Below are 9,413 nucleotides of genomic sequence, written 5' to 3'. Positions count from 1 at the left end.
GCAGCCCGATTCGTAACCACTACGCTACCAGAGCTCCTTCCAAAGTTCAAGTAGAGGGTAGGCAAATCAAAAGTAAATAATTTATGTCACCCAGGGACCTCTATATGTCTTTCTTAAAACAATAAATACCCCCATAGCAGATATAACGAGCCTACTCTGGGAGTCCTGATGTGGTGCTATTGGATAAGCACTTGACTACAATGTCGGTTTGAACCACAAGGTTGATGGTTCAAATCCACCAGCTACTCCTCAAAAACCCTGTTCAGGGTCACTATGAGTCAGAACCGACTCCACAGCATTTACCAACAACTCTGAAATTATACAAATTATCTTTCATTAAAAAAAAATCCCATTGTTTCATGGTAGGGAAAATCAGAAGCAAAAGAATCTGATTAAACATTTCATTGTTTAATCTGTTCTCAAAATTGAGCATACGCATGAATCAGCTGGGGGAGTCTAATGGTGATTGCTGGGCTCCAAGCCAGGTTCTCTGCCAGAGTCTCTCAGTTAGTTATCAGCTAACTGGTTGTTGTTAAGTGCTGTTGAGTCAGTCCAATCTGTATACAGATTCTGAGGAGATGGTGATGGATTTGAACCAGTGACTTGAGGTTAAGAGTTCAGTGCTAATCCTACAGCACCACACCAGGACCCCAGGTAGCAGCTAACTGTTGAGAACCTGCACTGTGCCACACCTGGGATTTCCCATGCCTTTAAAAAAAGAGGCTCCTCTTTTCCCAAACTTCTTTGATGATATGATTTACCTGAGACCTTGTTAAACAAATTGATTCCCATGCCCCACCTGAAATAGCTAAATCAGAACCTCTAAAAGAGGACTGGAAATCTGCATTTTTAATTGCTCTGTGTATGTTGTTGTTATGTGCCGTGGAGTCGATTCTGACCTATAGCGACCCTGTACAGGGTTTCCGAGGCTGTAAATCTTTACGGGCGCAGACTGCCTCATCTTTCTCCTGCGGAACAGCTGGTAGTTTCGAACTGCTGACCTTGTGGTTCGCAGCCCGATTCATAACCACTACGCTACCAGAGTTCCTTGCTCTGTGTATAAATCCTCTTTATTTTCAGTAAGCCAGGTTGTATTCTGGGTTGTTAATGAGTCACCCTCCAGTCCTGATTCCACATTCTTCTTCATATAATTCAGTTTCTTAATTATTTGCTCAGCATACAGATTGAATAATTACAGATCAAAGACCACAGCCTTCAGTATGGGTTACACCTCCATGTAAAGAAAACAGAAATACTCACAAATGGACCAATAAATAACATCACATAAGTGGAGAAAAGATTGAAGTTGTCAAAGATTTCCTTTTTCTAGGATAGGATCAACCATCAACACTTATGAAAGCAACAGTCAAGAAATCAAACAACATATTGTATTAGGCAAATCTGATGCACAAGACCACTTTAAGGTATTCAAGAACAAGGATGTCCGTTTGAAGACCAAGGTGCTCCTGAATCAAGCCATGATATTTTGAATAACCTCATACACATTTTGAAAGTTGGGCAGTGAATAAGGAAGACTGTAGAAGAATTGATACATTTGAATTATGTGTTGTAGGAGAATATTAAGAGTACCATTGACGGCCAAAAGGACAAACAAATCTGTGTTGGAAGAAGTACAGCCAGAATGCTCCTTACAAGTCAGGATGGCCAGACTTTGTCGCTCATATTTTGCACATATTATCAGGAGGTACCTGTGCCTAAAGAAGGACATCATGCTTGGTAAAATGGAAGGTCAGTGAGAAAGAGGAAGACCCCCACCAAGATGGGTTGGCACAGTGACAGCAGCGATGGGCTCAAGTTTAGTTATAACTATGAGGTTGGCACAGAACTCAGCAGTGCTTTGTTGTGTTGTGCATAGCATCACTATGAGTCAGTACTGACTCGACAGCACCTAACAACAACAATGTTTCAAAGAGTCCTAGTGTGGTGTTGAACTGCTAACCTCAAGGTCGGTAGTTCAAACCCACGAGCTACTCCTTAGAAACCCTATACAGGGTCACTATGAGTCAGAGCTGATCATAAATCCCTTCATAGAAGTTGTAACTGAGTCTATTCTGAAATTATCCACTATTTGTCACTTAAAAATGTTTCAAAGGAGCCCTGGTGACAATCTAGAATAGGCACTAGACTACAAACTACAAGGTCGGCAGTAAAAACTCATTAGCTTCTACAAGAGAAAGATGAGGCTTTTTGATCCCATAGAAATTTACAGTCTCGGAAACCCTATGTAGAATTGCTGTGAGTAGGAATTGACTCCGTGGCAATGGGTTTGTATGATTCTAATGATCAGAGAAGTCTGAGCGCTCTACTCTGGAGGGCTGCCAATCAGGGAGACTTAGGACACTGAAGCTACGATCAGACTAGCAGAGATTAGTTATGGACTGGTTTAGTTTGGATGGAGTCTCGAGTTCCAGTTCCATCTGCTGTCACAGTTAGGACATGGTATCAAATACAACCATTTACATGGAAAGAAATGTCAGCAGTCCTGGAGCTGTAACAACCACAAAACAACTAGCTTGATCTCACTTCTGAGGAAAGGCTTGAGTGGCTTCTAACTGATGGCAAATGAAATTGGCATTTCCAAAACGAATGATGGAAGAAAACATTGAAATTAGGGGAGCATAGGCTCTGGTAGTGCAGTGTTATGAATCGGGCTGTGAAGCGCAAGGTCAGCAGTTTGAAACTACCAGCTGTTCCACGGGCGAAAGATGAGACTTTCTGCTCCCGTAAAGATTTACAGCCTCGGAAACCCTGTACAGGGTAGTTATGAGTCGGAACCGACTCCACGGCACCTAACAACAACAAATGGTGTGGTGCTGTGGGCTAATGCGTCAGACTACAAAGTCATTTGAACTGCAAGGTCGGTGGTTCAAGTTCACCAGCTGCTCCTTGGAAACCTGATACAGGGTTGCTATGGATAGGAAATGACTCGATGACACTTAAAAACAAAAACAACAAGCTAAAAACTTCCAGCACAAATATATGGCAAAGTCTGAGTTTTAGTGATTGTTACTGTTAAGTGCTGTCCAGTCAGTTCAGACTCATAGCACAGTGGCCCTGTATAGAGTTTTTGAGGTAGTCTTTTTAATTGCTTATTTTTTGAGGTAACTTGAGTGGGTCTCTGCTCTTTGCAACCAAGGGAGCTCTGTCTGCCTTTATGGGAGCAAATGCTCAGAAGCAAAGGAAATAAATCTATTATAGCAGCTTCTAGTCTACATTGCTTTACTCATAAATTCTCCATATTTATGGAAGTTCCGAGGTGAGAGATAACCTAGGGATATAAACATAGATCCCACTTCTATCAGTGACTGCCTGGTATGTTGCACGTGCAGTTTCATGTGCTCCTCTAGACCGGAGGGTCTCCAACTTGGTGACTTTCAGGACCCTTTTACAATCTTCAAATTATTGAAGATCCATTTTGCTTATGTAGTTTATATCTATTCATATTTACTGCACTTGAAATTAAAACTAAGAAATCTTTAAATATTTATTTATTCATTTAAAATAATGATGATAAACATGTTCTATTGTTTTGTTTTGAGCTACGAAGTGCTGTCGAGTCAGTTTGACTTATAGTGACCATGTACAGGGTTTCTGAAGAGTGACTGGTGGGTTGGAACCAGTGACCTTGTGGTTAATAGTGCAGTGCTTAGACTACAGTACCACACCAAGACTCCAAACATGTTATATGTTGACCTATTTTCCAAAAATTTTTAACAAATGGAATATCATTGTTTTACATATTTGCAAATATTTTTAATGTCTGACTTCAAGAAAGACAACTGGATTCTAATGTCTGTGTCTGCACCTAATCTCTAGAAAACTTCACAGCATCCTCATGAGAGAAGGAGAGTGGAAAAGGACACCTAAGTATTCCAAAGTACACTTTGAGAACTACCACTGTAGATGCTGTAGTTAAGTAGGAAAACAGCCCAGACTTTGGAAAACAAGTTATTTTTCTTTCTTAAATGTAAACGGCCTCTTATAATAATCTGAGTCTGAGTTTCATAACCCTTCATCAAGTTTATTGTTGACTCCTGTCAACTTCTTAAAATAGTACTAACTAATATTCATTGTGGTGTTGGCAAAGAATATGGAAAGAATCATGGACTGCCAGAAGAACAAACAAATCCATCTTGAAAGAAATACAGCCAGAATACTCCTTTGCTGGGAGGATAGCAAGTCTTCATCTCATGGACCTGGACATGTTATCAAGAGAAAGCAGTTCCTGGGGAAGGACATCATGCTTGGTAAAGTAAAGGGTCAGCAAGGAAGTTGAAGGCCCTCAAGGAGATGGACTGGCACAGTGCAGCAGCAATGGGCTCAAGCGTGGCAGTGATTGTGAGGATGGCAAGGGAGCGGGCAGTATTTCATTCTGTTATGCCCAGAGTTGTGCTAGGGGTTGGAACTGACTCAGCAGCATGTGACAACAAAAATATTCATTGAGCCGTACTAAGCATTTTATGTATACAATCAGCCTTAATGTTCATGTCAACCCTAAGAGACAGGCATTCTACTGATGAGGAAAATGAGGCACAAAGTGGACAGCCTAAGATTACAAAGGAAGTAACAGAAAAATTAGAACTCAAATGCAGGACATTCTAGATTTTATGCTTTTCATTACTTGATCTTTCTGAAAGGAAAGCAGCCCACTTCACGCTCAAAGATAATTTCAAAGAAAAATATCTCAGAATATGCATTCCATGTATGCTTAAAACTGTTTTTCATTTTCAGAAATTCATAGGAATCCTGATGTGGTGCTATAGGATAAGCACTGGACTGTAAAGTTGGTGGTTCAAACTCACCAGCTGCTTCTTAGAAACCCTACACAGGTTTGCTATGAGTTGGAACTGACTGACTCCATGGTACTTAACAACAACAAATTGGGAACCTTACAATTTTAAAGTTTTCTATTTCCTCTGTGTTCACTGGAATCACTGGATGGTACAAACAGTTATTACATTCAGCTGCTAGCAGAAAGGTTGGAGGTACGAGTCCATCTAAAAGTACCTTGGAAGGAAGACCTGGAGACTTATGTTTAAAAAAAAAAAATCCATTTAAAACCCTATGGAGCACAGTTGGAGTTGAATGAAGACAACTGGTTTTGGTTTGTGTTAATCGGGGATTGTTCTGTAGTTTGGCTTCAGAAAGCTTTGGCTGCACATTGGTTTGGAGGAATCCAGATCTCAAATAAACACAAAACAAAAACTCTTTTGAGTTGTTGCAGTTCTTCTACCCATCTTCAAAACTTGGTCCCAACCCCACCTCCTGCCTATTACCATTCTTCACCCCCAACGGACTCCAAGAGTTCCTGCTGTCTGCATCAGTCACTAGGAACTTAGTTTTCATTGTATTATTGTTTCTGTGTATGCCAGCTTCTCCAGATGGGAACTAGAGGGAAGGATGATTGTGGTTGTAGTTTTTTTTAAAAAGCCTTCCAGATTTTTTGCTTAGCTCCTAGCCCAGCAATATGCACATATTAAGTGTTGAAGACGTAATTATTGAGAGTATGATATTCACAATTTTTTTTCTCACATTTAATGAATCCGTTCAACAAATATTTGTTGATGGCAGCTCAGACATTTTTGGATAACATGTCAGACATTTTTCATATCTCTGGGATAAATCAATGAGCAAAAAAGATAAACATTCTGTCCTTGTAAAACTCCTTTCTAGTAAGACTATAAGTTTATTAAAACAGACTCCCCTGTGTTTTACACAAGGTTCCCGCACTTTTCAAGCTCTGCCCCTTAATTAACCAGGCCCTTGTTTACAATACTTAGAATATTTTTGGGATCCTTATACATCTTTCTCTTAACTATGAAGGCCAGGAAAGGACAGTGATTTGAGGACCATAGCAGTTCACTCAAAATGGCTCTCTGTAACAGGCCATCCTGTGTCCTGAACGTCCCTCTGCCCATTTAAACATGTCTGTAAGCTGTGCTAGAGATTGTATTTGTAAATTTGGATGCAAGCTGAGAAAACAAGAAAACACATGCGAGTCTGGGCACAGCATTAGCTAGGGCCAATGCTTTGGTCTAATCCCAGACAGGTGGCTGGGTGCCACTTTTGCCAAAATCTATAGCTCATCAGCTGTCCTCCCTGGCTGCCAAAATAAAGGATTCTTGTTTTTCTAAGTAGGTACAAATGTCAGGCACCAGGACCACATGTATGGGATAAGTAGAATGTGTGGTATGATAGGGAAAGTATACAGAACAAAGGATGGTTCTCTAAGTCTTATTTTTATTTGACCTCTTGAGGCAATCTTATTGATGTGAAAGCCCTTTCTTTGTTTGTAGTTAATTTGAGGAGTGAGGGTGGGTCCTGGTGAAAAGAGACTACCTATGTGTCAGTCAACCAGCCTAACAAGAAAATGCATTTTAAAAAAACAATAAAGAGTGTGGTAAAATAGCACTCTTTCAGCTGCTATTCAGATGAAGTGGGGTAAGTGGTTGCAAACTTTCTAGTAAGCATTTTGGCAACATGTATCAAAAGTCTTTCACTGTTTATTATCTTTAATCAGACAGTTCCATTTCCAAGAATTTATGAGGAGGAAATAACCTTATATTTACACAAAGACACAGTCAGAAAATCTTAGTGATGTTATTTACAATAATACAATTCAATCCAACTTTTCAACAATACAGACTTGGTTAAACTAGCAACGCTATATCTATATACTCGAATAGAAGCAGCCATTAAAACTGTTTAAAGATTGGAAAATGTTAATAAATTTTATGTTAAGTGGTGAGTACATGAACAGTCTTTATGATATTTTCTCTAATTTGGGGTATGGAAGTATATGAAAATTTACATAATAAAAGTAAAATATTCTTCACAAAGAATGCTTACATCCAATGGAAAATGCATATAAATGCATTGTTATATGAAAGAGGTAGCTGTTTTCCCATTAGTTGGCCAGGTAGCTGTTTTCTAAATTTCTTGGCATAGATGAGTGAGTGCCTTCAATGCTGATGTTTGTTGAAAGATTTAAGTTGTATACCATCAATTCCCAAAGCCTTGTTCTTTGCCAATGCTTTCAGCACACCTTGGACTTCTTTCTTCAGTACAATTGACTCTTGATCATATGCTACCTCTTGAAATGGTTGAATGTTGATCATTTCTTTTGGTACAGTGACTCTGTGTATCTTTTGATGCTTTTTGCATCATTCAATATTTTGTCCATGTTGTTGTTAAGTACCGTGGAGTCGGTTCAGACTCATAGCGACCCTGTACAGGGTTTCCGAGGCTGTAAATCTTTATGGGAGCAGAACACCTCATCTTTCTTCTGTGGAACCGCTGGTAGTTTCGAACTGCTGACCTTGCAGTTCACAGCCCGATTCATAACCACTATGCTACCAGAGCTCCTTATTTTGTCCATAGAATGCTTCAATATTTCAAGTCAGGATTTGTACTTTTTTACTTCAGTTCTTTCAGCTTGAGAAATGCTGAATGTGTTCTTCTCTTTTGGTTTTCCAATGCTAGGTCTTTGCACATTTCATAAAATTACTCGACTTTGTCTTCTCAAGCTGTCCTTGAAATTTTCTATTCAGCTCTTTTGCCTTCTCATGTCTTCCATTTGCATTAGCATCTCTATTGCATTAGCAAGTTTCAGAATCTCTTCTGATATCTATTTTGGTCTTTCTTGTCTTCTTATTGATCTTTTGCTTTCTTCTTGTATGATGCTCTTGATGTCATCCCACAACATTTCTGGTCTTCTGTCATTTGTGTCTAATCCATCAAATCTATCCTTTAGATGATCTCTAAATTGAGGTGGGGTATGTTTAAGGTCATATTTTTGGCTCTCATTGACTTAATTTTCTTCAGCTTCAGCCTGATCTTGTGTATGAGCAAATGACGGTCTGTCCCACTGTCTTCCCTGGCCTTGTTTTGACTGATGATATGGAACTTTTCCATCATCGCTTCCCACAGATGCAATTTGATTTCTGTGTATTCCATCTGGTAAGATTCATGTGCATAGTGATCTTTTATGTTGTTTAGAAAAGGTGTTTGCAATGAGTAAGTCATCATTCATTGCAAAATTGTATCATGTGATCTCCAGCATCATTTCTATTACCAAGGCCATATTTTCCAGCTGCTGATCCTTCCTGTGTTTCTACCCTTTGCATTCCCATCACCAGTAATTAGCAATACATCTTGATTGAACATTTGATCAGTTTCAGGCTAATGAAGTTGGTAGGTTTCTTCAGTTTCACAAATTGCACAAATTTGAATAATAGTGGTATTTACTGGTCTTCATTGGCTATGGATATTATCTGATCACAGACAGCATTCTACTTCAAGATAGATACCAAAGTGTTCTTTTTGATAATGAATGTGACTCCATTCCTCTTCAATTTGTCTTTCCTGGCATAGGAAATCATATGATTTTCAGATTCAAAATGGCCAATACCAGTCCATTTCAGCTCATTAATACCTAGAATATCAATCTTTATTCATTCAATTTCACTTTTGACAACTTCCAATTTTCCTAGATTCATACTTTGAATATTCCATGTTATGATTATTATAGATGTTTAAAACTGTTTCTCCTCATTTTGAGTTGTACCCCATCAGCAAATGAAGGTCCTGAGAACGTCACTTCATTCACATTATCATGGTCAATTCTGCTTTGAGGAGTCAGCTTTCCCCAGTAGTATTTTGATTGCATTCCAACTTGATGGGTTTATCTTCCAGTACTATATAGGACAATATTCTGGTGCTCTTCATAATGTTTCACTATCCAATAATAGTGTTCCTCTGTTATTCATAAGGTTTTTGTTGTTGCTATTGTGTGCTGTTGAGTCGGTTATGACTCGTAGCGACCATGTATAGGGCTTCTGAGGCGCAGCTGGTAGGTTTGAACCACCGATCTTGTAGTTCAAACCAATCTTGAGGTGGAGTACTTATCCTATGGCACCACATTACTGGATAAATATTCGGAAGTAGTCTGCCTCTCCTTCTTCCTAGTCTTTGTTAGTCTGAAAGCCTAACTGAAATCTGTCAACCATGACTCTGCTGATATTTAAAATGCCAGTGGCATGGCTTCTATCATCACAGAACACAAACCCCACCACAGCATGACAAACTGACAGACGAGTGGTGGGCTCAGTTAGTAGCGAACACTTAAACATTTGTGCTGCCCAGAGAATATATGCATCTATCCTGATAGGATAAGCACTGGACTATTAACCTCAAGGTTGGCAGTTCAAACCCACAAGCTGCTCCTTGGAAACCCTATACAGGGTCACTTAAGTGTGAGCTGACTCGATGGCACTTAATAACAGCAACAACAGCATGTATACATTACACAGTAAGTCCTTTTGTGGCATTGTAGTATAAGCACTGGACGCTAACTGCAAGGTCGGTGATTCAAACTTAACAGCCACTCCTTG

At 39.4% G+C, this 9,413-nt stretch overlaps 1 pseudogene; it reads left to right on the top strand.

The window, feature by feature from the left end:
• The first annotated feature begins 6,452 nt into the window (after positions 1 to 6,452).
• The window catches only part of LOC102830407, a 15,188-nt pseudogene continuing 12,227 nt past the window's right edge, over positions 6,453 to 9,413 (top strand).

The sequence above is a fragment of the Chrysochloris asiatica genome, unplaced genomic scaffold, assembly GCF_000296735.1.
Source record: "Chrysochloris asiatica unplaced genomic scaffold, ChrAsi1.0 scaffold00169, whole genome shotgun sequence".
In the NCBI taxonomy this organism is placed as follows: domain Eukaryota; kingdom Metazoa; phylum Chordata; class Mammalia; order Afrosoricida; family Chrysochloridae; genus Chrysochloris; species Chrysochloris asiatica.
This window is presented reverse-complemented; position numbering and strand designations above follow the sequence as displayed.